The sequence below is a fragment of the Kogia breviceps genome, chromosome 14 (genome assembly GCF_026419965.1).
Source record: "Kogia breviceps isolate mKogBre1 chromosome 14, mKogBre1 haplotype 1, whole genome shotgun sequence".
NCBI lineage: Eukaryota > Metazoa > Chordata > Mammalia > Artiodactyla > Physeteridae > Kogia > Kogia breviceps.
In genome coordinates this window covers 67,249,402-67,274,587 of record NC_081323.1, presented here as the reverse complement: position 1 = coordinate 67,274,587, position 25,186 = coordinate 67,249,402, and positions in this window count along the sequence as shown.

The following is a 25,186-nucleotide window of genomic DNA, read 5'->3' as shown; positions in this document are numbered from 1 at the left end:
TCTCTGAGGAAGTACTATTTCAACTGAAAGTTGGCAAGGGACTAGGCTTGTGCATAGACGGAAAGAGCAGAGCAAAGGGAACGTCAGGGCAGACTTAGAGGCAAGAAAGGGCTTGATGGGTCTAGAGCTTAGTCAGCAATCCAGAGCGAAGTTGGGATTGAGGTTACAGGGTGGGTGGGGACAGAGCATGTGGAAACCTATAGGTCATCTCAGGAATCCTGGATTCCAATCTAAGAGCAGTGGGCAGACTGGGAAGTGTTTGTTGTAAGCAGAGCAATTGGCATAACATGATTCACCATTTTAAAAGATCACCCTGGATGTTGTGTGGACTGCAAAGGGGAGCAGGTAGAGACACAGAAAAAAAAAGTCCCAATTTTTTAAGGGAGACCTTTGCTGAGCCTTGGACTGGCGGTAACGGCCGTGTGTCGGCAGAGGAGTGGATGGAATCAAGAGCGCTTTTGGCAAGAGAACCAACAGAACTTGTTGGTATCATGCATGTAAGGTCTCATAGAAAGAGAGACTCACAGATGACTCCCTGATTGGCGACATGAACAACTGGAAAGATGCAGAGGCCTTTTATGGAAGGGTGGATGATGAGGGAGGGGCATGGGGCTGGATAAAACTGGAGTTCTGTTAGAACTAGTTTGAGACGCCCATTAGTGGGCTAAGCCGTCTGTCTTCCACTGGACTGTGCTGTATCCTCAGTGTTGAGCCCAGTGCTTGGCGTGTATCGGGTGCTCAAAAAACATTTGTTGAATGAGGGAATCGAAATGATATGCTTAAAAGCTACAGATGACTAATGGCTTCTAGAACAACAGATGATCCAAAGTCCATAGCAATAGCTAATTAAACCATTGCAATCCGATGTCCAAAATATTGTGTGCTAGAGACCCCCCCCTCCTCTCCCCATTAATTGAACAGGCCCTGTCTCTTTTGCTCTTGTAGTCCATTGTTCTTCAAATGTAATTAGCCTTTGTGTTTTGACAGAAAACGCGAAGCTGGTACTTTGATAAATGGCTTGTTTCTGGGAAAGGAGTATTTGTGAATACAAAACCCTGTCTTCTCCCCTTTTTTCACACCTTTTCCTCCTGTGTCCGGAGGCCCTTGGGCTATACTAGTACCTTCAGGAGGGCCAGGCTTCTTAGGAAGGGATAGCAACACAGAAATAATAGTTATCATTTATTGAGCACCTGTCACATGGCAGGTAGAAACATTATATGTGACAGAACAATCTTGAAAAGTAATTTTTAATAAATCTTTGTGTTCTAGCTGAATAAACCAAAGCTCAGAGAGAGTTAAAATCTCATAGTAACCAGGAGGCCGCGTTGAGATTCAAATATGTCTAGGTTTGTCTGACCCCAAAGCTTGTGTCATTTCTGTGATTCTGTGTCTACCTTAATGGTAAGTATCGGCACCTTATTTGAGGACCTCTATGTTCCTCATTAAAAAAATAGTTTATTGAGATATTCGTCCCAGGCTATAAAATCAACCCATTTAAGGTGTACAAGTCTATGTGCCTCATTTGTTAATGGGACAGATAGTTTCCGTTCTCATTCTTAGCCAGGAACAGCATCTTTCTGATTACTCAAGTGTGTTATCGCCTGTGATTTGGTCTGGTCTCCTCATCAAGCCTCTGATGGGCAGTATGGGGGGATTATCACCTGCATCTTCACTCGTAGAGAAACTGACAATGTCACAAGGCTCGTGGTCAGCATATCTCAGTATGGAACCTAGGACAGTCTGACTGTCAGGTCTGCTCTCTTAGCTTTTACACGATCTGCTCTTTGAGAGCTATATAGCCCTTCTCAACTGACAAAGATTATTTTTTCATGTCCATGATGTTATTTGATCCCCACCCCAAGGCTGATTTGTTAACTGAGATTTTTTCGGAGCTGAAAGCAATATGAAGGATCTTCTAAACCAATTCAGCTGGTTTGCCTTGTCCTGACCCAGAGAGGGACACTGAATTTCTCAAAACTGTCTGTAGCAACCTCACACACAATAGGATGGCCACTTTCGAAAGAAGAGAAAATAACACGTATGGTCAAGGACACAGAGAAATCGGAAACTTTGTGTACTGTTGGTGGGAATGCAAAATAGTGCAGCCACTTTAGAAAACAGTATGGAGTTGCCTCAAAAAATTTTAAAAAAGGATTACCACATGATCCAGCAATCCCACTTCTGGATACATACTACCCCAAATTCAAAGCAGGATCTTGACTTTTTTAGCTTCCATGTATAAGCAAGATCATACTGCATTTGCTTCTCGGTGTCTGGGTTATTTCACGTAACATAATGTCCTCCAAGTTCATCCGTGTTGTTACAAATGGCAAGATTTCCTTCTTTTTTATTCCATTGTATATATTTAGCACATTTTCTTGGAATCTAAAAAAGTCAAACTCATAGAACCAGAGAGGGGACGGTGGTTTCCAGGGACCGGATGTGGGGGAAATGAGGAAATGTTGGTCAAAGGGTACAAACGTCCAGCTGGAAGATGAATGAAGTACAGCATGCTGACTATAGTTAATCATACTGTATTGTGTACTTTAAATTTGCTAGGAGAGTAGATCTTAAGTGTTCACAAAAACATGGCAACTATGTGAGGTGATGGATGTGTTAATTAACTTGATTGTGGTTATCATTTCACAATGTATATGTATATTAAATCATCATGTACACCCTAAATATATACAATTTTACTTGTTAATTACACCTCCATAAAGCTGGAAAAATGAAAAGAATAACATAGCATGAAAAACAAACTTAACATAAATAAAACACCAAAATGAAAAACAGCACAGGATCTTGAAGGGGTATTTGCATACCCATATTCATTGCAGCAAGAGTGGCAATAGCAAAGAAGTGGAACCAACTCAGATGTTCCATCAATAAATGAATAGATAAAGAAAACGTGGTACATACATGCAAAACAATATTCAGCCTTAAAAAAAGAAGGAAATTCTGATACTTGCTATAACATGGACTAAGCTGGAGGACATTATGCTCAGTGAACTAAGCCAACCACAAAAGGACAAAGACTATATGATTCCACTCACATGAAGTATCTAAAGTAGTCAGACTCATAGGAACAGGAAATGGAGAGGTAGGTGCCAAGAGCAGGGGAAGGAGGAATTAGTGTTTAGTGGGTACAGAGTTTCAGCTTTGTAAATTGTAAAAGTTCTAGGGACTTCCCTGGTGGTCCAGGGGTTAAGAATCCACCTTCCAATGCAGGGGATGTGGGTTTGATCCCTGGTTGGGGAACTAAGATCCCACGTGCTGCGAGGCAACTAAGCCGGCACGGTGCAACTACTGAGCCTGCGCAGCACAACTAGAGAGCCTGTGCGCCACAGTGAGGATCGCGCATGCTACAACTAAGACCCGATGCAGCCAAGTAAATAAATTAAATTAATTTAATTTAAAAAGATGTAAAAGTTCTAGCAATCTATTGTACTACAATATGACTATACTTAACACGATTCAACTGGACACTTAAAAATGGTTAAAATGGTAAATTTAATGTTATTTTTTTGCCAGAATAATTAAAAAAAAAAAACTGTCTGTGGTGGACTTAGGACTTGAACCCATGTCTATGGAATCTCAGTGGAGTTCATCCTGAGGGAGAATGTTGTCTGCATTTATGTTTTTGGCCAGGGTTGTGACTTTGTCTCAGGTGGGGCATTTTTTTTTTTTTCCCCTAGTGCCCTTGAGAAGTAAAAGGGTGCTTTTGCCAGCCCTCAGGGAGAACCAGATGAGCAGGGTGGACCTGCCAGAGTACCTATTGCAAAATGCTTTCACCTCCCCTGGGATGGAGGCTTCAAATGGCCCTGTGAACTAACCAAGGGTGGCACTATTAGTCCCACATAGAGAATCCAAACTCAACAAGATTAACTGAGAATTCAAGATCACTTGGACATCAGTGGCGGAGAGGAGGCTAGATCCCAGGAATTCGAGTGCTGGATTCGGTGTTAGTGAAGTGGGCAGTGTAGCTCATTTTTAAGATTAGAACTTAAGAAAGAGGTAGAAAACTTGGACACTTTCCTTATTTTTACTATTTTATCTAAAGAAATTTCTAGAACACCAAAGTGCACAGTTTTGTTGAGTTGTCCAGCCCTGACCCCTGATCCCAGTGTGGATTAGTGACCTCATACTTGCGCTCCCTTGCCGGCTGCTGGGCCACCGGACGGGTAGGAATTTACCTCCTCCAGGGCCCTCCGAGCCCTCTCCTTCCAGCAGTAGATTTTCCTTTTTCATGCTTGAACTCCAGAGGCCCCCAAGGGCTTCTGCCTTAGTTAAAAATTAAATTCACAAATCATTTCTTAAACTGTCTCATAGGCAGCCAAATAATCACAATCATTAGCGGATGGTCTGAGTCACTTCTGCTTTAACGCTTTTGGAGACATGGGCTTAGTCCCAGCCGGTTACACTATCTTCTACCACCTCTCTCGCCACAGACCTTGCTCAGAGAACTCTGCTCAAACGTTGTAATAGAGAGGTCCGTGTTCCCAGTTCAGAGTGCACTGATATGTCCTGTTCTGTCCCCATTCCTGTCCCGACTCCTGTCTCCTGGAGCTTGTTGGTGCCCTGGGGGCATTGCTGGGGAACACCTTCACTTGGGGACCAGCCAACTGGTGGAGAAGGTCTTGAAGTGCCAGCAGAGTGAAGGCCCACCACAAGCTTGAGGAGGCTTCCCTACGAGCCATCCCGGGCCCTGGCCTCTGCTCCTGGGAACTCAAAGGGGGCCCCTCACAGCTGTCCTTTCCCTAGCCCAGGGCTTCCCAACCTTGGCATTACTGACATTTTGGACGGGATATTTCTTTATTGTGGGGTGCTGTCCTGTGCATTGTAGGGTGTTTGGCACCATCCCTGGCCTCTGCCTACGAGGTGCCACTTGCAGCCCCTGGTTGTGACAACCAAAAGTGTTTCGAGACTTGGTCAAATGTCCCCTGGGGGCCCAGGCCCCCTGCTGAGAACAACTGCCCTAGTCTGTTGGCCTCTCTAAGGCCAGTCGACTGGATTCAGATTCCTTTTCTGGATTCAGATTCCTTTTCTCCTTTCACTGTTGTTCTCTCTCCGTATCTCCAAACCCTGACGTCGTTTAAAGTCATTCAATGCAAAAAAAGCTTATTCTACTGCTTTCCTCCTCCAACAGGGATTTAGATCTAAAAAGGAAGGATTCAGACCTTGGAAAGCAAGAAGAGCCTGTTTATTTTTCAGTGGAGGGTGGGGCTGGGTGGATGTGAAAAGTCAAGTCCCTTTCTTTCCTTCTGGAGAAGCTACCACTACATAGCAGTGAGGGTGGCTAGCCAGGATCTTGGACAAGGGCTGCGTGTCTGGAGCCCATGCTTTTAACCACCCTGCTCCCTGCCTCCTTGAGGACTCACCTCAGTGGTGGTTTGGGGAAGGACGCGGGGGGCAATGGGCATAGTTCACTAACTAGCTGTGTTTCCCTGGGACAGTCACTCCTCCTCTCTGGGCCTGGTAAAGTGAAAAGGGTGAGTTAGATCCTCGCTACCATTATTTTCAGCTCTGATGATTAGTTTGCCCTGTCTTCCGGGCCCCACAGAAGAGAGTCCTTGCTGTGTGAAGGCAGAAATCCGTCCAACGAACAGGTCATGAGCTCCTCTTGGGGTCCAGGTGCTGTACTGGGTTACTAAAGATGAAGAAGGGAGAGCTCTGTGACTGAGGATCTCCTAGTCTCAAGGTGGAAACAGACAGGCTGATAGAAACAACAGTGGGTTATAGTTCCTAAAGTAAAGGTACAAGCAAAGTAAGGTGTGGCTCAGTTAGAAATCATCTCCGCATGGGGATCAAAACTAGTGTCTGGAGCAGCTTGTTTCTTAGGGGCCATGGGAATTGGGCAGTTTTACTGTCATGGCATCTATCTGCTCTGGTTACCTATTGGTGTATCTATATCGATAACAAACCACCCCAAATTTAGGGGCTTAAAACAACTTTTATTACATTGACAGATTCTGAGGGTCAGGACTTTGGGCAGGAAATATTGGGGCTACCTTGCCTGGGGCCTCAGTTGCAAAGGTTTGAAGAGCTGGTGATGACTCGAATGGGTGTGACCTGAAATCATCTGGAGGCTTCTTCACTCACAGGTCTACTATATGGGCTTGGCTGGGCCTGTCGACTGGGTTAACCTGTAAGTGGTCTTTCCCAGTGGCTTGGGTTTCCTTTCAACGTGGCAGCCTCAGGGCACTCAGACTTCTTTCACAGTGGCTCATGGCTCCAAGAGCAAGTAGAAGCTGCCAGGTGGAAGATGCATGGCTTTGGATGACCTGGTTTGGAAGTCACATGGCAGCCCTTCTGCATACTTGATAAGTTGAGGCAGTCATGAGCTCATGCAGGTTCAAGGGGAGGGGACACAGACCCCAACTCTTGTGGCAGGAACATAAAAAAATTTGCAGCCATGTTTTAAAACCACCACACCATTCTTATTTCCATGTTCAGAGGTCTGAATTTCTCCAAATCTTTAGTAGAGAATCCCACCTGGAAAAATCTCTCCAGGTGTATTTACACCAAAAGCCTACTTCAATTAATCAATTCTAATGCTCCAATTACTCAGCTTATATTTTCAGACACTCTAATAAGCACCACAAATGAATAGGAATTAAACTGATGGTGCATCACCCTCTGCTATCAGAAAGACCACACTTGATTTCCCAAGCAGCCTTCCCCTTTGTGAGATGAACTTCCTTCTCTCACCTCTGTTTAGCACAGGGAAGTGTTTCCCTGGGGCTGAGGTGGTGTTGGAGCAGGTGGGAAGGCTTCCAAGAAAATGTAGCAATTGTAATAAAGGTAAGTTTTAAATGAAGACTGGAGCCTTTTTGGTGGGTGCCTTTTTTGTGTTGGGAAAGACCTGGGTTCCTATCCAGCCTTTGCAGTCAACAACCTGGGCCTCAGTTCACTCATCTGTAGAGTAAGAGGGTTGGGCTTGATAATTTCTAAGAATTCTTCCAGCTTCAAAACTGTCTGTGACTATAGGAATATTTACCAAGGGCAGTTTTCTAACATCAATACCCAGAGGGAACACCCGTGTCAGAATCATATTCATTTGAATAACTTGCCTTCAAGAAATACCATCACACTCCTGGTAACTAGACCTTTTCCTCTGTATATGCATAAATACACACATACATTTTTACATAGTGGTATCATAATGTAGATTTTCTTCTTCAATTTCCTTTTTTTCCCCCACCACTGTAATATATACTGAAAAGCTTCCATATCAGTACATAAAATTAAACTTCATTTTTTTTCCCCTGCTATATAATAGTGCACTGTATAGATACACCATAAATTATTTAAATAGACCCCTTTTGTTATAAATGCATGTCCCTTCCATTCTTTTGTCTTTATTAACAATGCTGCAATGAATAACCGTGTACATACAACATTTTTCTCCTATGCAGCAGTATGTAAATTTCTAGAGGCAAATTTACTGGGTAAAGGCTATGGGCTTTTGTAATTTTGATAGATATCGACAATTCTCATCATAGAGATTATACCAGTTTATTCTTGCATCAATAATATATGAAAGAGCTTTTTCCCTCACACAATGTATGATCAAACTTTATAATTCTTGCCACCCTGGTAGAGTGAAAATGGCATCTCATTGTAGTTTTTTTTTTTTTTTTTTGCGGTATGCGGGCCTCTCACTGTTGTGGCCTCTCCCGTTGCGGAGCACAGGCTCCGGATGCACAGGCCCAGCGGCCATGGCTCACGGGCTTAGTTGCTCCGCGGCATGTGGGATCTTCCCGGACCAGGGCACGAACCCGTGTCTCCTGCATCGGCAGGCGGATTCTCAACCACTGCGCCACCAGGGAAGCCCTCATTGTAGTTTTAAGTGACATTTCTCCTTGGTGAGAAAGTCAGCACTTTTCTTATATGTAAGAGTCCTTTGTATTTCTTTTTCTCAGAAATGTCTCCTTGTAGACTTTTGGAAGGAGATGCACTTGGATCATTTTTAACAGATATTGTTGAATTTGTCTGATGGATCCACCAAATGGCATTGCTCTGTCCTCCTCTTTATACCAGTTTCTGATGTCGCCTATAAACCCTAAGGCAGATGGGGACATCCTCAGCCTAGCAATTCACCCCTTTGTATGAAGCTTTGCCTTTGGGGGGACTGGAGCAGGACAGCTGCCAGAGTAACCTCCCCCAGCCATGAACTGGTTTGTATTTGCGAGGACAACACTGGGGAGATGACATAAAGCACCAAAGCCTCTCTCTGACCCTCCCATGCAGTCTTGTCCACCAGACTCAGGAAACGACTACACTCCTTTTTTTTTTTTTTTTTTTTTTTTTTTTTGTGCAGTACGCGGGCCTCCCACTGTTAGGGCCTCTCCTGTTGCGGAGCACAGGAGCACTCCATTTTTGATGAAGCCTGTTTCTTCATAGTACAGTTTGTTATCATTATGGGTTTTGTCTTTTTTTTTTCAGTTATACATATATATACATTCTTTTTTTGTGTGTGTTCTTTTCCATTATGGTTTATCATAGAATATTGAATACTGTGCTATACAGCAGGATAAACTTGTTGTTTATCCATTCTATACATAAAAGCTTACATCTGCTGACCCCAACCTCCCCCTCCATCCCTCCCCCAACCCTCTGCCCCTGGCTACCACCAATCTATTCTCTATGTCCGTGATTCTATTTCTGTTTCATAAATAGGTTCATTTGTGTCATATTTTAGATTCCACATGTAAGTGATACCATATGGTATTTGCCTTTCTCTTTCTGACTTACTTCACTTACTATGATAATCTCTAGTTGTATCCATGTTGCTGCAAATAGCATTATTTTGTTCTTTTTTATGGCTGAGTAATATTCCACTGTATATAGGTACCACATCTTCTTTATCCTTTCACCTGTTGATGGACTTTGAGGTTGTTTCCATATCTTGGCTGTTGTGAATAGTGCTGCTATGAACATAGCAGCGTGTATCTTTTTGAATTATAGTTTTGTTCAGATATATGCCCAGAAACAGAATTACTAGATCATAAGGTAGTTCTGTTTTTAGTTTCTGAGGACCCTCCATACTGTTTTCCACAGTGGCAGCACCAACTTACATTCCCATTAACAGTGTAGGAGGGTTCTATGGGTTTTGTCATTAAAAACAAGAAAACCAACTTACAGTCTTTCTAGAAAAAGTCAAACATTGACCAGTTTCATCATTTTTTGGCATCAGTTTTTCTACTGGTGATGATGGTGATACATCTCTTTTTTTCTCAGCAACTCCTTCATCCTTGCTTTTCAAGGTTTACATATAGAGAAGGAAGGAAAGCCAGGTTTGGCTGTAAGCCTAAGGCCACACTCACCAACACAGTTAATCAGAATTTGAGGTCAATAGCCCCCTGCTCAGCCAAAGATAAAGAAGATACTCTACTTAGATTGTCATGTGGCCTTAATGTTTGATACTTAGTGTCTGGTACTGGCCTTAGTGTCTGGTACAGATAGAGTAGGGGGTCCCTGGAGAAAGAGAACCAGGCCTGGCTTTCTTGACATAAGAGAAGCCATCCTAAGCCATTTTGTGTCTGAACCTGGGCCTAGTGTTTGCCCTTGCAGAAGGATAGGCCTCAGTAGGATTTTAAGGGAACAAAAGAATGTAAGAACAAACAGCTATTACCTGGCCAGGGAGATAACATAACCATATGGGGACAATATATCAGTTGTAAAGCCTCCCAGTCCTGTTTCAAAGGTAAGGATTAGCCTGAAGCACATTCTTGAGCTGTTTTGCAGGACCCCATCCCCCTTGAGCACTCGACCACCAGATTCACCAGCACCTAAGGAAAGATAATGCTGACCTTTGCTGACCCTCGTGACTTCAATCAACTAGAGCTCGGACTCTGTCAACCTTTGCCCCAGTTCTATGCTGAATTGTAGTCTGCTCAAGCCCCTTCATAGCTATGCATGCACTCTTGGATTAAAACTTCCCCAATTTCGTTGTTCGGGGAGATGCTGCTTTGGGAAATATTTCTGGTGTTCTCTTTACTTGCTGCAAGTAATAAGCCTTCCTTCTCCTGCTCTTTGGCTTGGTTGTGTATTTTGGCTCCACACCCACCAAGAGGCAAATCCAGTTTCAGGGTAATAGTATCAGCTAGCTAAAATCCTAGAAGGAGGAAAGTTTGGACAATTAGCCAAGTTCCAGCATTTTTCATGCACCATGTTCTGTGTTAGGGATGCAGAAGTGAACTACCAAGATGCAGCCTTTGGGCTCAGATAGCTCAAACATCAGAGCAGTTCAATCCATAAGCAGATATTTGTAATATAGCATGGTAAGTTCCATGATTAAAAAAAGCTCTTCCCAATTTAACCCAAAGGATGCTGGAGGAGGTGCACCTTGGTCATAATATTAGTGTGAATTGCTTTTAGGGAGATAAGACTGTGTGATAAAAGAAGAGAAATAAAAAGATGTGTGGATATGTAGAAAGTGGTTTGGTGTTTCTGGAGCAGAAAGTATGTCATGGGCAGTGATTGAAGAGGTAGATAGAGCGTGGTGAGGCCTGTTTGCTCTCTGGGAGACTTATGATTTATTCCACAGGTTGTGTTTTCCCCATGGCCAGACACGCAGATGGCATTCCACTGGATGGATTCTCTTGAGTGTACCTAGGTTTATCCACAGTTATGAGCTCAATGGTTATATCTGCACCCTTTTTTCTCTATCCAACAAGTGTGTGAAAAGATGAAGTTTTTACAGTCCTTATAAAGCTTGGACCCATCAGGCTTGGAGCTTGAAGAGGAGTGAGGTCAAAGAAATATAGTCCAGCAACAGATATAATGTCTGAAGAGCTCAAACCCTTTGCTGTGGAGTTGAATCATCTGTGCATTTTGACTTAGTCTAATTCAACTCTTCATGCTCGGCAAAGAACACAAGAAAGAGAGAGATAGAGACATGCAAGGGAGTTTGTGAGCACAATGCAATGGTCCAGCAGCTCTGTCCTCCATTCCCTGGCGCAAAAAGGGCACGAGAGGAGAGGACTGACATTCATGTCCCATGATCAGGCGCAGTTTCCCATGTAACTCTCAGAAATCAGGACACCAATAAACACAAGATAAAGAACTCACCAAAGAACCAGTGGATGACACAGCCATCGCTGGAAGGAAGGCCACATACAAAACCTAACATATATGTGGCTTTAAAGAGGTAATTAAGTTAAAATGAGGTCATTGTGGCCCTAATCTAATAAAACTGGTGTTTTATAATAAGAAGAGGACATTTGGAAACAGACACACACTGAGGGAAGCCTATATGAAAGATGCAGAAAGAAGACAGCCGTCCACAAGCCAAAGAGCGAGAGGCCGCGGAAGAAACCAACCCTACCGACACCTTGATCTCAGACTTCTAGCCTCTAAAACCATGAGAAAATAAATTTCTGTTGTTTAAGCCACCCAGTCCGTGGGACTTTTTTTATGGCAGCCGTAAGAAACCTAATGCATTGTAGAAGGGGCCTGTCACATTAACTATGTCTGTCCCATTCCTCTCCAAACTGTTCAAATCTTTATACAAAAAAGGAAACCACTCACAAACATTGGCACATTAGTTGCTTTCGGTCAGAGCTTACTTTGATGTCCCTCACAGCTCATCGGAGGAGTGTGAAAACATTGTTGTATGTGATAGGGGCCATGGGAGAATTCAAAGCAGAGAAGAGCAGGATGGATCTGAATTTGGGGTCGGTCACACCAGCATCAATATTGAAGTTCCATTGAAAGAGGGCAAGATGGGAAATGGAGAGCGATTAGCAAGCTTTCCCGTGCAGTAGCAGCAGGGGTGGAGAGTTCTGGACGGGTTTGACAAATATTTAGGCATGAGAATAGCAGTATTGGCTAATAGGATGCGGAGTGAAAAGAGGGAGGAGAGATGGATGACTGGTATATTTCTATATTTCTAGCTTGGGTATCAAGTATATGGTGACACCATCAATGGAAAAGGACTCTAGGAGTATTTACTTGTTTATTTGCATGCTGCCTCATTCCAGAAAGAACTAAAGTTGGCTTGCACAAATACTGACCATGCCATCATGAAGACAAGCAGATAAGGAGAGTGAATCAAGGACCAGGTGAAAGTAGGAAAGACAAGGTGAATCCAAGAGCGAGGTTAGTATACAGATCTTCACCCAAAGCTTCTAAACACTTGTCAGAGATGGACTGTTTGTTTTGCTTTAGCCTAATGAATGATATTATTCAGACTTGTCAGTTTGGTCAATGTCAACCTCTTCCAAGAACCTGGAGTCTGAAAATTCTATCTTGGTGTGAAAATCTGGCTTTTGGGTTCTGGGTATCAGAGGTGCCAGGAATATGGGGAGAAGCATAGATTGAATCTTTGGAGAGTCCATAGAGAGAGGGTCAAAAACCACAAGGTATCCCCAGAATCGTCCTACGGCACAGTGGCATCTGGGCCCTGAGTTCAGAGACTGTGAAGACAGTGTCTGTAGTTTGGTGTAACCGTGTAAAATCTGTTTATTTGGGAAATACGACATGGATATGTCACATGCCTTCCACGATGCCACTTGACTGATTTGCGAAGCATCACTGTTTCTGCTACGTGAATATGCAGGTTATATAAGCAACCTGGCAGCTTAAGTCTTGTTCCTGTCATTTCCAAGGTGGCAGATGATTCAGAGCTAAGGGGACCTCTCCTGCCACACAATCGAGCGTGAATGCATCACCATCCAGGCACATTTCTATTATCCCTTGATGATCGTGCATTTAGAATATGCCCAAACCACCAGTTTGAAAGCTCTCGGGCTGGGAAAGGGAATGGCTGTCGCTGTGTTCTGTTTTCTAGAGAATCTGTCTTCTGCCAACTGTGAAGGTGAAAGTGAGCAGGGTGTTCAACAGGTTTACGTTCCTCCTTTCTCGACTGCAGAAGGGACAGGAGAGGGACTTTCGAGAGTGAGTTGTACAGACTGGCTCTTGGCACTCATATTACTCTACCTCACTGGCTCCAGAACTGGTTGAAGCCCGATTTGCTGATCTTTGCAGCTCATGAGTGAGTGTGTGTGTGTGTGTGTGTTTGTGTGTGTGTGTGTTCGTGCACATGTGTGCGCATATGCATGTGTGTGTTGGGTTTGACTTGCTCTGTTCCCTGCCGTGAATATCTGTTGCTGCTGTCTGCCCACATACATTCCCCCTTCTCCAGTGAAATCACCCTGATTTCCTCTTGGAGAGTCACCTTCTCCTACTTTTAGTCCAGAGGTGGTGACACGACTCAGATCATCGTCTTCCACCTTCCTGCCTTCTGTGACTGGTTCAGGGATGGACACGTGACTTCATTCAGGCCACAGAGAGCAATATTGGCACTTTTGATGGAACTACTGGAGAAAAGGTGTGCTCATTGCTTCTGGGGCTACTGCTCTAGTACAATATAAGCCTGGACTTGCTGGCTGCCATCTTGTCGTCACATGGAGATGGCCCACCCAAGGATGGAACCAACACAGAGGAGATGAGACCTGAGATTTGGGAAAAGACAGCTTGCACCAAGCCCTAAATGAAGTCCAATGACATGTGGACCCCGTAGAGTTTTAAACCAACAAATTCATCGTTATCATTGTTATTTTGCTTACTCCAGTTTTGTTTCCGTCACTTCCAACTACAAGTCTTGCCTAAGACAATCTCTCTACCCTCTATGCTTGATTGTCTCTAGGCAGGATCCAAGCTAGAGTGTTGAGACGTTTAATCATAGGCATGTTTAGGGGCATTCCCTGCCAATCCCCACGGATATACAAAGTATAGGGAATATGTTGTGACTTAAAATGAGGGCGGGGCTTTTTACCTCAATCCTTAGGTGCCACTAGACTTACTGATACTCTTTCTGTTCCATGCTCTTATACCACTTTGTCCCTCAGCCTTTGTCTTCTCCAAGGACTACGTCACTGCTATATTTTCTTCTAGCCAGAGGTTTTCTCACTGTTGTGGCCTCTCCTGTTGCGGAGCACAGGCTCCAGACGCGCAGGCTCAGCGGCCATGGCTCACGGGCCCAGCCGCTCCGCGGCATGTGGGATCTTCCCGGACCAGGGCACGAACCCGTATCCCCTGCATCGGCAGGCGGACTCTCAACCACTGTGCCATCAGGGAAGCCCCTAGCCAGAGGTTTGACCAGAATTTTTTGCCTGTGCTTTCAAAGTCTCAGCACCTTGTCCAACCTCCCTGGTATCCCACAGGGATCTGTATTCAAACAGGATACTAGTTCTATCACTTGTGGAAACCTCAAACCTCCATAACCGTCCTGTTATGGAGAAGGCAATGTTTAATCTACCTCCTCACCACCAATCCCCACCCTATCAGCCTATTTTTCTAGGCTGTCAATGAGCTTCCACCTCCTAAACAAAACTAGGGTGAGGGTTGCCTTCTAGATGTCTCATAATTTATGTTTTTGGCCCTTTGGCTGAGATGATAATTGTCTCCACTATAGACTTTCTCCTTCTTTCATGCCAAAGGAATTTTTAGCTGTACAAGTAGATGTCAGAGTAAGGCCGACATTTACCAGCCTGCCTTGCAACTGGGGGCAGCTGTACAACTAAGTTCTGGTCAGAAGGATCTAGGAAGAAAGGGTGGGTAGAAACTTCTGAGAGCCTTCTTTAAGAGACAGTTCATAACTTGCCATTTGTTCCTTCTTCTTTTTCCCTTTTCCCATCCTGCTGCCTGGAATGTAGGTGGTGCCATCTTGAACCAAGAGCATGATGGTCATATCTTAAAAGATGTTAGAGCAGTGAGTTGGGAGGGGACTTAGACTTCAATTATAAAAGATGTGCAGAGGAGGGACCCCCCTCTTCTTTGGCTTCATGTCAAGATGAGTGAAATGACAGCTTCTATCTTGTGACCATCAAGGGGCAAGCTCAAGGATCAAGGCAACCACTGAGCATGACAAAATTGAAGGAAGAAGAAAGCTGGGTCCATGATGACATCACTCCCCTGGACCCTTCTGCCTCCAAACTTTTTGCTATGTGAAATGAGATCTTTTGCCCATTGCTTAAGCCACTTTTATTTGGATATTTTATTATATAAAGTCACCCTAACTGATGCGACATGAAGGAGCACAGTCCCAGAACACCAAGGCTTAGTAACTTGTTCTTAAGATGAAACAAGGGGCTTCCCTGGTGGCGCAGTGGTTGAGAGTCCACCTGCCGATGCAGGGGATACGGGTTTGTGCCCTGGTCCGGGAAGATCCCACATGCCATGGAGCGGCTGGGCCCGTGAGCCATGGCCGCTGACCCTGCGCGTCCAGAACCACCTGTGCTCCACAACGGGAGAGGCCACAACAGTGAGAGGCCTGCGTACTGAAAAAAAAAAAAAAAAAAAGATGAAACAAGGAAACTCCCCCTTGATCTTTTTTTTTTTAACATCTTTATTGGAGTATAGTTGCTTTACAATGGTGTGTTAGTTTCTACTGTATAACAAAGTGAATCAGCTATATGTATACATATACCCCATATCTCCTCCCTCTTGCGTCTCCCTCCCACCTTCCCTGCCCCACCCCTCTAGGTGGTCACAAAGCACCGAGCTGGCATCCTTCTGAGACAAGAACAAAACACAAACAGATATCACAGTAAATTATCCCCCATATGTAAAAAGCACAGCATGGAACCTGACACATTTAAGCAGCCAGTAAAAGGTAGCTATTTTTCTTTTTCTTATTAGCATAATGCCTCAATAAATGTTAGTTTCCGATGCTATCTCCTTGAATGTCTCTCCCTCTGCTGCTAAATTCCCCAGTCCCTTTACATTTATCTCCCTTCTTCCCTATTAAACCTGACTCTTCAAATGACTGTCAACTCACTCTCATTGAGGTGTCAGTGATAGATAAGACTTAATGTATGACCTCATTCCCCAAACACCACTGGCTTGCAAGTAAGATTTACATTTAATAGAGGATTAAAGCCTTAAGCCAAAGGAATGAATCTTTAATGGTAAAATCTGAGGCATCAGAAAGCTTATGAAAAACTAATATTGCAGGAGAGGGGTCTTCCCTCTGATGATCCCAATTTTCTCAGGGGTTCTTATAATGTTCTCCAAAGTTTCCCAGATTTAAAAACATCACATCATAGAACAATTGATAGTTAGTGGTTGGCAAACAGAGATTCGTGATGAAGCTCTGCAGAATTGGAGAGGGAAGGGGACTTGTGAAATCCAAGGCATGAAAAGAGGGGGCGTCAGGTCCAGAGGGAGCTGTCTGTCGAGTGAGTCAGGCTGCCTGGCGGTGTGGATGGAGCTTCCCTGGGAGCTGGGGCTGTGTTGAACCACATTTGTTTTTTGATGTAGCAGTTTCTGGCTTCCTCTTGACATCGGCGCTTCAGGGGCTGTATCACTTTATCTTCCTCCCCATCCCCACCCTGCCCTGTTTCACTTGAGTTTTCTCTCCTGGCCTCATCCTCATCTCGAGTCCTCTCTCTGCTTGCCCTGACCTCCTGAGGGCTTCTTTGGCCAGGCTCCTTGAGCTCTGTAAGCCTGACTTAGGGTCTCTCCTCTCCTTGGATCCACCTCTGAATCTCTGGGCAGCTCAGTTGGACCCCCAGCAGTGCAGATGTGACAGGCTGCCTTCCTGGTCTTTGGGATTTCCTCTCTGAGCTCCAGCCTTCACTTGGTTTTCTGCTCAACATCTCCTCTTGGATGTCTCTGACACTTTAAACTCAACATGTGTGTCCACATATCTTCCATCTGCCCCCCCCCCCAGATCCGCTGTCTCTGGGAGATGGAGCCATTTGAACCTCATCAGCTCTGGCTGGGTTAGATCTATTAGGAGGGAGGAGGGAGGCTGCGGTGTTTCTTCCAAGCCCCCTTCCTGAAAGGAGCCTCAGCCCCTTTCAAGGTAGCCTTCTCTACAAGACTCCCGCTTTCCAAGCTCTGGCAGCCTTCCTTCTCCCTGTCCCTGCAGGTCGGGGCCCCTCCACTGCTGCCTGCCTCAGGTGAATGCTCTCCCCCCACGGTGGCTCCCCTGTGCCAGCTGTGTCAGCATCACCTGGGAGTTTCCTCAAAATGCAAATTTGGAGGCCACATCCCCATCCTCAGGAACTAGAAATAAGATGTATTTCTACATTTTGTACAAGCTGCATTTTAACTAGTCCTCTGAAAGAGCACGATTCTGATGCGTGCTGAAGTTTGAGAGTCACCTTTCCGCACTTTTGTGATTAGTAACAAACTCTTGAAAGCATGCCAAATTGAGTGTTCCCTCTGTTTTCTGTTGAGATTCTAACTGAATAATAATGATGATGATAATGATAAAAATAGAACTCTGATCCTTCTGCACAAAAGTGACCTTCTTCTAGGGACTCTATTTCACTGAATGGAGCACCAGGGGATTTGGTATTATGCATCTTTTTACTCTCAGCACTTACCAGCCTGCCTAGTACGTTGTAGGTGCTCAATAAAGGTTCATTTCAATGGAAGGTTTTTTTCTTCCTAGTTCTGTACTTTTCACAACACGCCGTGCGTAGATTCAGCCATCCACCCACCCAGGCACCACCACATAGGCACTGGGCATGTAAAGCCGAGTAAATATAGCGTTTGGTGTCATGGGTCTCATGAGTTAGCAGGTGACAGGTCAGTTTCCTGAGCTTCAGTTATGTCATCTATTCACTGAGGAGCATATCCCATTGTTCACCTCATGGGGTTCTTGTGAGGATTAAATGTAGTAATGCATGTAGGATGCTTGGCCCCATGCCTGACAACATAATGTCCAATCAGTTTTAGTGCTATTTACTATGATCACAATAGATAAATTATAATGTAGCTTAGGCAAGGCTCAAACAGAGATTAAAAACAGAACTTTGTGGAGCCACTTCAAGCCATAAAGCCAGGTGAGCATTTTGCATGTTAAAGGATCATTAAAGTACTTTGTAGATTACTTGGAGTTACAGAAGTATAAAGGGTTTATTTACTGGTCCGGCTGTTATTCTTGCCCTGTGTGACATCTCTTCTCTGCTTTCCCACTTCAAGGCTACTCGTTAGTTTACATTTGACCCAGTTTTATTCCTGTTAAAAAGTTATAGCCAGCACACAGGACTAACCCAATGATTTATTCTGGGTCGAGACACCTTCAATCTCTGCACTTATTTTTTTCCCTCCAAAATGAATATAATTTTATCATTTTCATTGGTTAAAAAGATCTATGTTCATTGTTTTAAAAAATCATGTGATAAAAGGAAGTACATAGAACAAAATACAAATCACTCAGAGACACGACTTTTAGTTTATCACTCTTTTTGGTGAGCCTCCTTCTGGATGTATCATTATATATTTATCTGCACCTCTATCAAACTTTAAAATTTTACTTAAATGGAGTCATTTTATACTGGCAACCCACTTCTGAGATAGAAGCCATCCTCACAAGTTCTTGGAAAATTTCACGGAGAGATGCTCCCTGGCTCTCTCTAGTATGACCACCAGATGGCGCTGGTTCCGAATTTATCAGAATTTCCCAGCCCAGGCGCCGGCTGCGGGAAATAAATGGTCAAAGTCCCAGGGCCCCGGCCCTGGTCCTTCACATCACTCTGGGCCAGTGTTGAAGATGGATTGATTTTTGTCTTTAGCGACACCTATGGAGGCCAAAAGCCATACCCGCATTCTGACGAAGCAAACCTCTCGCCTGTGCCCCTCACCACACCTCGTCAACTCGCTTGGACTGAACCAGTTCTGAGGATTCGTTTGTTGCTGCCTGTCCTTTCCTCCTCTCCCAACCTCCTGTCCCTAATCAGATTGTGTGATCCCTGCAGGAAGAGACTGAGTCCCCTAACCCAGAGCTTTGTGCATAGAAGACATTCAATGCCTGTTGAGTTTAAGTTTCGGTGAAGAATAAAGTGGTTTGGAAAATAGAGGTTAGAAAGAAAAAAAAATGTATGTGTTTCAAAGGTAAAAGAAAGAAGCATAAAGAGAATATCAGACTGACGTCAGAAAATTTGACTTTTCGGCTTGGATTTGGTATTGACCGGATGGCTGACCTTGGACAAGCCAATTGACCTCTGTGGGGGTCAAGATGGCTTATGTGTAGGAGGAGGGGTTGGACAGAACGATCCCTAGATCCTCTTCAGCCCTGACATGTTTGGATACAAAGATCTCTCTAGTTTTTTTTTTTCCCTTGGGTCAAACTGCACCTAGAAGTGAATCACTCTGGGCGCTGTCAGGAGCCCTGAGAATATAGGTCCGGCAGTGTCCAGAGCCTGGCCTGGCCTGAGCTCCACTCTCCATCCACCCTCCTTGCAGAGCTGTCAGTGCCAGCCACCCCATACATCATTATTAGATTCCCTTCGTCGTGCTAATAGACACAGGATGAAATATACGCAGCAGAGGAAACAGCAAATGCTTTCTCATTCAGCCAGAGTGGCTAGCAAATGGGAGAAACTGCTGTAAAAGTTAACTGAGATTGAAAATGGACCTGCTCGCATCTTGTAGGGCCAATGTTTCCTGTTATAGGGAACCGGGTCCAATTGGCAGTGTGAATGGTGGGGATGGAGCGGGGAGGGTGGCCTAGTGGTTCCACGTCTGAAGCCTCTCTGCCTGCTGGGGTCCAGATCCTTAGAGAACCAAGACAGAACAAATATAGGCAGAGCAAGGGGAGAGAGAAGGGGGCTCCTTTGGTCACTCCCAAACTGCAGTGATCATCATAGCCCCTGCTCAGCTTGAAGTCTGTTGAGAATTATTTTGGTATCAGAGTCTAGTACTGGGCAGAGGGGAGTGAAGACTTCCTAGTGTTGGCTTTAGAGCCATGCTTCTCTACTGGGAGATGGGGATGTGCCCCCCGGGGGACACTGGACAATGTCTGGAGGTGTCATGAGTGGGATGGGTGTGACACTCGCATCTGATGAGTAGAGGCGGGGTGCTGGCAGACATCGACATGCACAGGGCAGCCTCCTCAGCAGAGAATGGTCCTGTCTCAAATGTCAGTAGTGCTGAGGATGAGAAACCCTGTTTTAAAACAGTTTGTGACTTTGGACAGGTAACTGAACCTCTCTGGGTTACTATTTTGTTAAGCTATGTTCCTAGTTTTAGATGGCTGGCAAAAATGCCGCGATTCTCCAGCCTCCCTGCCCTGCCTGTTGCAGCACGGCATCTCAGCTCCTGCTATCAAGACCTGGAGTCTGTGTCTGTAGCCCTTGGATCGGGACTGGCCTTGGGAATTGCCTTGTGATAGCTCGAAGCCTAGGCCTCAGAGGCTTTGCACAGTTCTGCTAGTTCCTTGGGAGTCCGGGTCTGCCGTGTGGGCAAGCCTGGGCTAGTTTGCTGGAGGATGAGGGGCCTCTTGGAGAGCAACCAAGGTGCCCTATCTTAGGGCCAGCTAATCCCCCAGATGTGAGAGGGAACCCAGCCTACAGCAAAACCACCTACCTGACCCACAGCTGACCAGACCATGGACCCCGGCTGAGACAAGAAGAACCAGCCAGCTGACCTGCTGTCTCACAGGCAGTAAGAGATCCTTACTGTTTTAACCCAGTGAGCTTCAGGGTGGTTTGTTATGCAGCAAGAGATAACTGACACACATGGGCTTGAATGTCAGATGCAGTTAATGGTGAACTCTGAGGGCCGTGGAGGAACTTCTCAAGATTTGCTTTCTTTCCTAATATCTGATATTTTCTTAAGTTGGATAGCTTTCCATGGTCCAAGATGCATACAGCTGCATCTTTGACACCCAATTAATGGAGCTGAGCAAGCCCTATCTGGAGGTAGGTTTGCTTAAGGTCAGTTTTATCCACTTGTATCATGAAATCAACTCCGACATAAACAGTAGGCGAAGGTTATTTATGAGAAGGACTCAGGAAGGCTGATGCATGAACAATCCTCAGGCTTGAGGAGTCAGGGCCCTTCAAGGGATCTCGGCAGCAGGGATCTGTGATTCCCCTTCTGCAATGTGTCAAGGGTGACCGCAGTGTCCTGACCACCTCCATCCAGACTGAGGACCAGGACGGGAGACTCTGATGCACTTGCTTGTGCCCCTGCCCCGTTGACAGAGGTGAGATCATTTGATTGGCAGTTCAGCCAACCCCACGCCGAGAGGAAAAGGGGCGTCAGACAGGAGCAAAAGATGCCTTCCACCTTAGTCCTCCCCTTCCCCTGCCCCTCCATCCACAGCGGTACAAACTGGGAGAGGGGAAGAGAGTATGCATAGGATTTGGGGCATAAGGTCTGGCCATTCAGGACATCTCATCACAGCCTAGCTGGAAAATGCAAAGGCTGAGTCAGAAAATTAAAAATCAAACTTAGCAGTACTGTTGTAACCTTCCCCGGTCACTCTCGCCTTGTCGTATGGATGTCAGAATTCAGGGTGATGTGTTGGAAGTCGATAGGGAGTGAGAAGGGAGTTGGTCTCACTCTGTGAAGACCTCACTCTTTGGGTCAGATTTGGACCAGGGCATTGTCTGCCACTTATGCCACAGCAGATACCACGTATTAGCAGAACCTCCCAAGGTTCTCTTGACCAGACATCAAGTTCTGCTGTCCATAAGTCAGCCCAAGATCTTCTGTTCCAGCAGTAGAGATGGATGAGTTCCCTATTTTCCATCTGTAAATTAGGAGGGCAGTGGTTTCCAACTTTTCTTTTAATCTTCTTGAATCCAACAGGTAGATGTAGAGCCCTCCTCGTGGGGGCAGTTGCGTGTGTTGGAGGCAGGAGGAGGAGGAGGAGGAGGAGGAGGAGGAGGGGGCAGGCTTGGACACACACTTGGCTTCCCCTCAGCGCCACTGTGGCTCCAGAGACATCTCTATGTCCCCATCCGGGGTCTGGGGACCACTCTCAGAAGATTGGGGGCTGCTAACCAAGCTTTGAGTACAAGTCTCTGTGAGCAGATTGGAGGCTGGCCTTCTTCGGTGTTGAGCATAGAAGATAAATGTGACGAAGGTGCCGTGGAGATGGCAGGTGCTGGACCAAGTTCCTGAGACAGTGAACCAAAGGCAATTCAGCGTTTTCACCAGAGACGAGCATAGGCTCCAGGGAGAACTTAAGAGTCCGAGAAGTTGAAGAGGAACAGTCCCAGGTTCTACTCCCCTCAGTTCCTAGAGGAGGAAGTAGATTTAAACGTAATAATGAGGGGCCTGGCAGAGTGTTAAATAAGGATTAGCGCTTGGCACTGTCAATATTACCGTGTCAGCTTGCAAGTTGATAGATAGCAGGATTGGCCGAGAAGCCTTTGCTCTTCTCCTCTCACCTCACCCCCTCCTGCCAGAAAGATGAAAAGAGGGGGAAAGCCTCCCACTCTCGCTGGGAGTTGGCTCTCCCTGCTCTCTCCACCAAGGCTGAGATCCAGTCTCCTTTCTCTCTCTTCCAGGGACCATTTTCTTCTCCTTTTGTTCCCTGGTAGGAATACCAAGAGAGGAATTGAAGCAAAAAAGGACTAAACCGTCTGCAACAGGAAGACGGAGCGTGTGATAATGATATATAAAGCTAAAAGCACTAAGTGGGCAAAACTGGTGCTCCAGAAATGAGTAAAACCAAGATAAATCTGTCCCCTGGTAGCTCTAACGCATAACTCAAATAACAGGAACAGCAGGGGTCTTCAATCCGCTGGAAGAACAGGTCGCATTCCTGTGGAGGAGAGCCTCTGCCGGGCATCCATAATTGCTCGCGTGCTGGGGCTGGCCGCTACTCGCAGAACTGACGTTCCAGCTGGCTGGAGCAGGGCTTCTGCTGGGACGGGGTGCCTGCAGACCAACCTGTCTGGCAGCAGAGATCCGAGGTCCAACCCCAGCCCCACTACAGAAAGGAGGGAGAACTGGATGGACCCCCAAAAGACCTGGATTTCAGTTCTGCCTCCACCCCTTTTGTGCTGTATGACCTTGATCAAGTTACTTCATGTCTCTGAACTCCAATTTTTCTCTCGTGGAAGCTGGAGATAGAAATGTCTGCCGTTGTGGGGAGGGGCAGGAACCCACTCAGCAGGGAGGCTTCACAGATGTGTTTTTTAACTATCTATTTGAAGGAGTGGTTCTCCAAGTGGAGTCCCTGGGAGAAACAGCATCAGCATTCCTTGGGAACTTGCTAGAAATGCAATCCTTGGGCCACACTCCAGACATACTGAGTCAAAAATTCTGGGGGTGGCACCCAACAATCTGTGTTTGAACAGGTCTTCTGATGCCTGGTAAAGTTTGAGTACCATCCCTTTGCAGGAAAGCATCCCCAACTTGTTTTCTTGTTCCCAAGCATCCTAGGTGCTAACCTAACTCTTTAAAAAGGACAGCAGAGACTCAATGATCAGGGGTCCAGCTGGGCTCCCAGGCAGTTCCTGGGATTGGTATCGAGAGTCCCTGTTCCAGGAGACATTTGAGGGGGGCTGAGGGGTCTCCACACCCCTTGGTGGGGGATTCTCTGCAGGTGTGTGTGGTCCCTTCATCTCAGACCCAACCGACTTTCCTCCTTTTCACTGCCCTTGGCTTTTTAAGCTTTTCCTCTCCCCAGACTCAAGAAATGCTTCCAGTCAGGGAGATAGGACTTTCTTCTGCCCCATCACAATTTTTCTACCCTGATTTTCTTTAGAGGTACACTTCTAAAGCTCAAAAGCCCAAGTTTTGGGATTCACAATATGAGCCTTTTGAAGTTTGACATCTTCTCTCTGCTTTTATTCCTTAAATAAATAAATGTCATACAATCTAGTTGCCACTAGAGTGGGGGAAAAGGATGAGTAACCGGACCACGTGGAAGGGATAGCACAGGTGGTGATTTCAATGGTAATGTCTCACCACACATACTGGTAAGACAGAGGGGCAGGCGACTCCACTGAGCATTGCTGGACGGTCCTACCCTTTATATAGCAAACTCTGCGCACATCGCTTTGTTGGGAGGACAGGGACCCACACTGAGAGCACCACTCACGTGCAGCTTCTTCTCCCACATCCCATGGCCATTGTCATAACTTTCCGTCATGTACATAACCTGGGTCTCTCTTCCTCTGACCCTATAGAACTCAGCTAGCTGAAGTGATCCATTCCCATCTTTCATGATCCCCGTCTGGGTCCTCCTTTGATAAGAGCTCGACGGAGAAACTTCCTTGTGTCTATTATAAAACCTGATGATGCTGGTTTCAGTGTGGTTTTCAGTAATTACATTCTGAGAAGTATGGATTTTGCGGTTCTGCACTTTTAAGGGTGATCTCACTTTTGTGTATCTAGATGAGTGGGGATTTAAAGGCATCGAGCAAGGAGCCCAGCTTCCATGTGATTAGAGATGCAGAGATTTGAGGAGCCCTCTCCTGGAAGTGTAAAACTCCACTTGCAGCAGGACTGAGAGGGGGTCAGGTGGATATTTCAATTTTACATTGGTATGATGCATTAGCGTTTATAAGTGTTATTATATATTAAACATGAAGATGTATTTTTGACAAGCAACTAATATGAGCTGGGTTGGAATAAGAGGGGTTGATAAGATTTAAGGACCAGTCAGAAAGTTACCAAATAGTAATAGAGTGTATTTCTTTGCAGCATGCCTTCAAATGCATATGTTCTGTAGTTAAGAAAACTCATTGTGGATTATATTTAACTTTTAAATAAAATGTTCTGTTTTATGTTATATAGAAAAGACGTATTAGAGCAGAATACTCTTAGTAATGGTAAGCCATGGTCAGCCCTGACTAATACCACTTTCTAACTACTATACAGAATGAGCTTTCTAGAGGGTTTCCTTGTAAAGATTCAGCAATGCCATGAGGGTGAAGCCAGAGTGATTGCATGAAGTACAATGAAGTCACCAAGATGATGCTTAAGATGACCTTGGTTCCAGTTTTCCTATGGCCCTCTGTCCAGTCTTTTTTTTTTTTTTAAGATTAATTAATTAATTAATTTTTGGCTGCGTGGGGTCTTAGTCACGGCACGTGGGATCTTCGTTGAGACATGCGGGATCTTTCATTGCGGCCCACGGGCTCTTCGTTGTGTTGCGTGGGCTTGTTTCTAGTTGTGGCGTGTGGGTTTTCTCTTCTCTAGCTGAGGTGCGCAAGCTCAGTGGTGGTGGCTCGGGGCTTCGTTGCCCCGTGGCATGTGGGATCTTAGTTCCCTGACCAGGGATCGAACCTGCATCCCCTGCATTGTAAGGTGGATTCTTTACCACTGGCCCACCAGGGAAGTCCCTGCCCAGTCTTACCAATGGTGAGACAGCACAATTCTGGTTCTAGGTGTAGTTGTAGGTCCGGGTCAAGATCTAGGTCTGGGTCAAGGACTAGGCCAGGGTCAAGGTCTAGTTCTATATTTAGTTCCAGTCACTGCA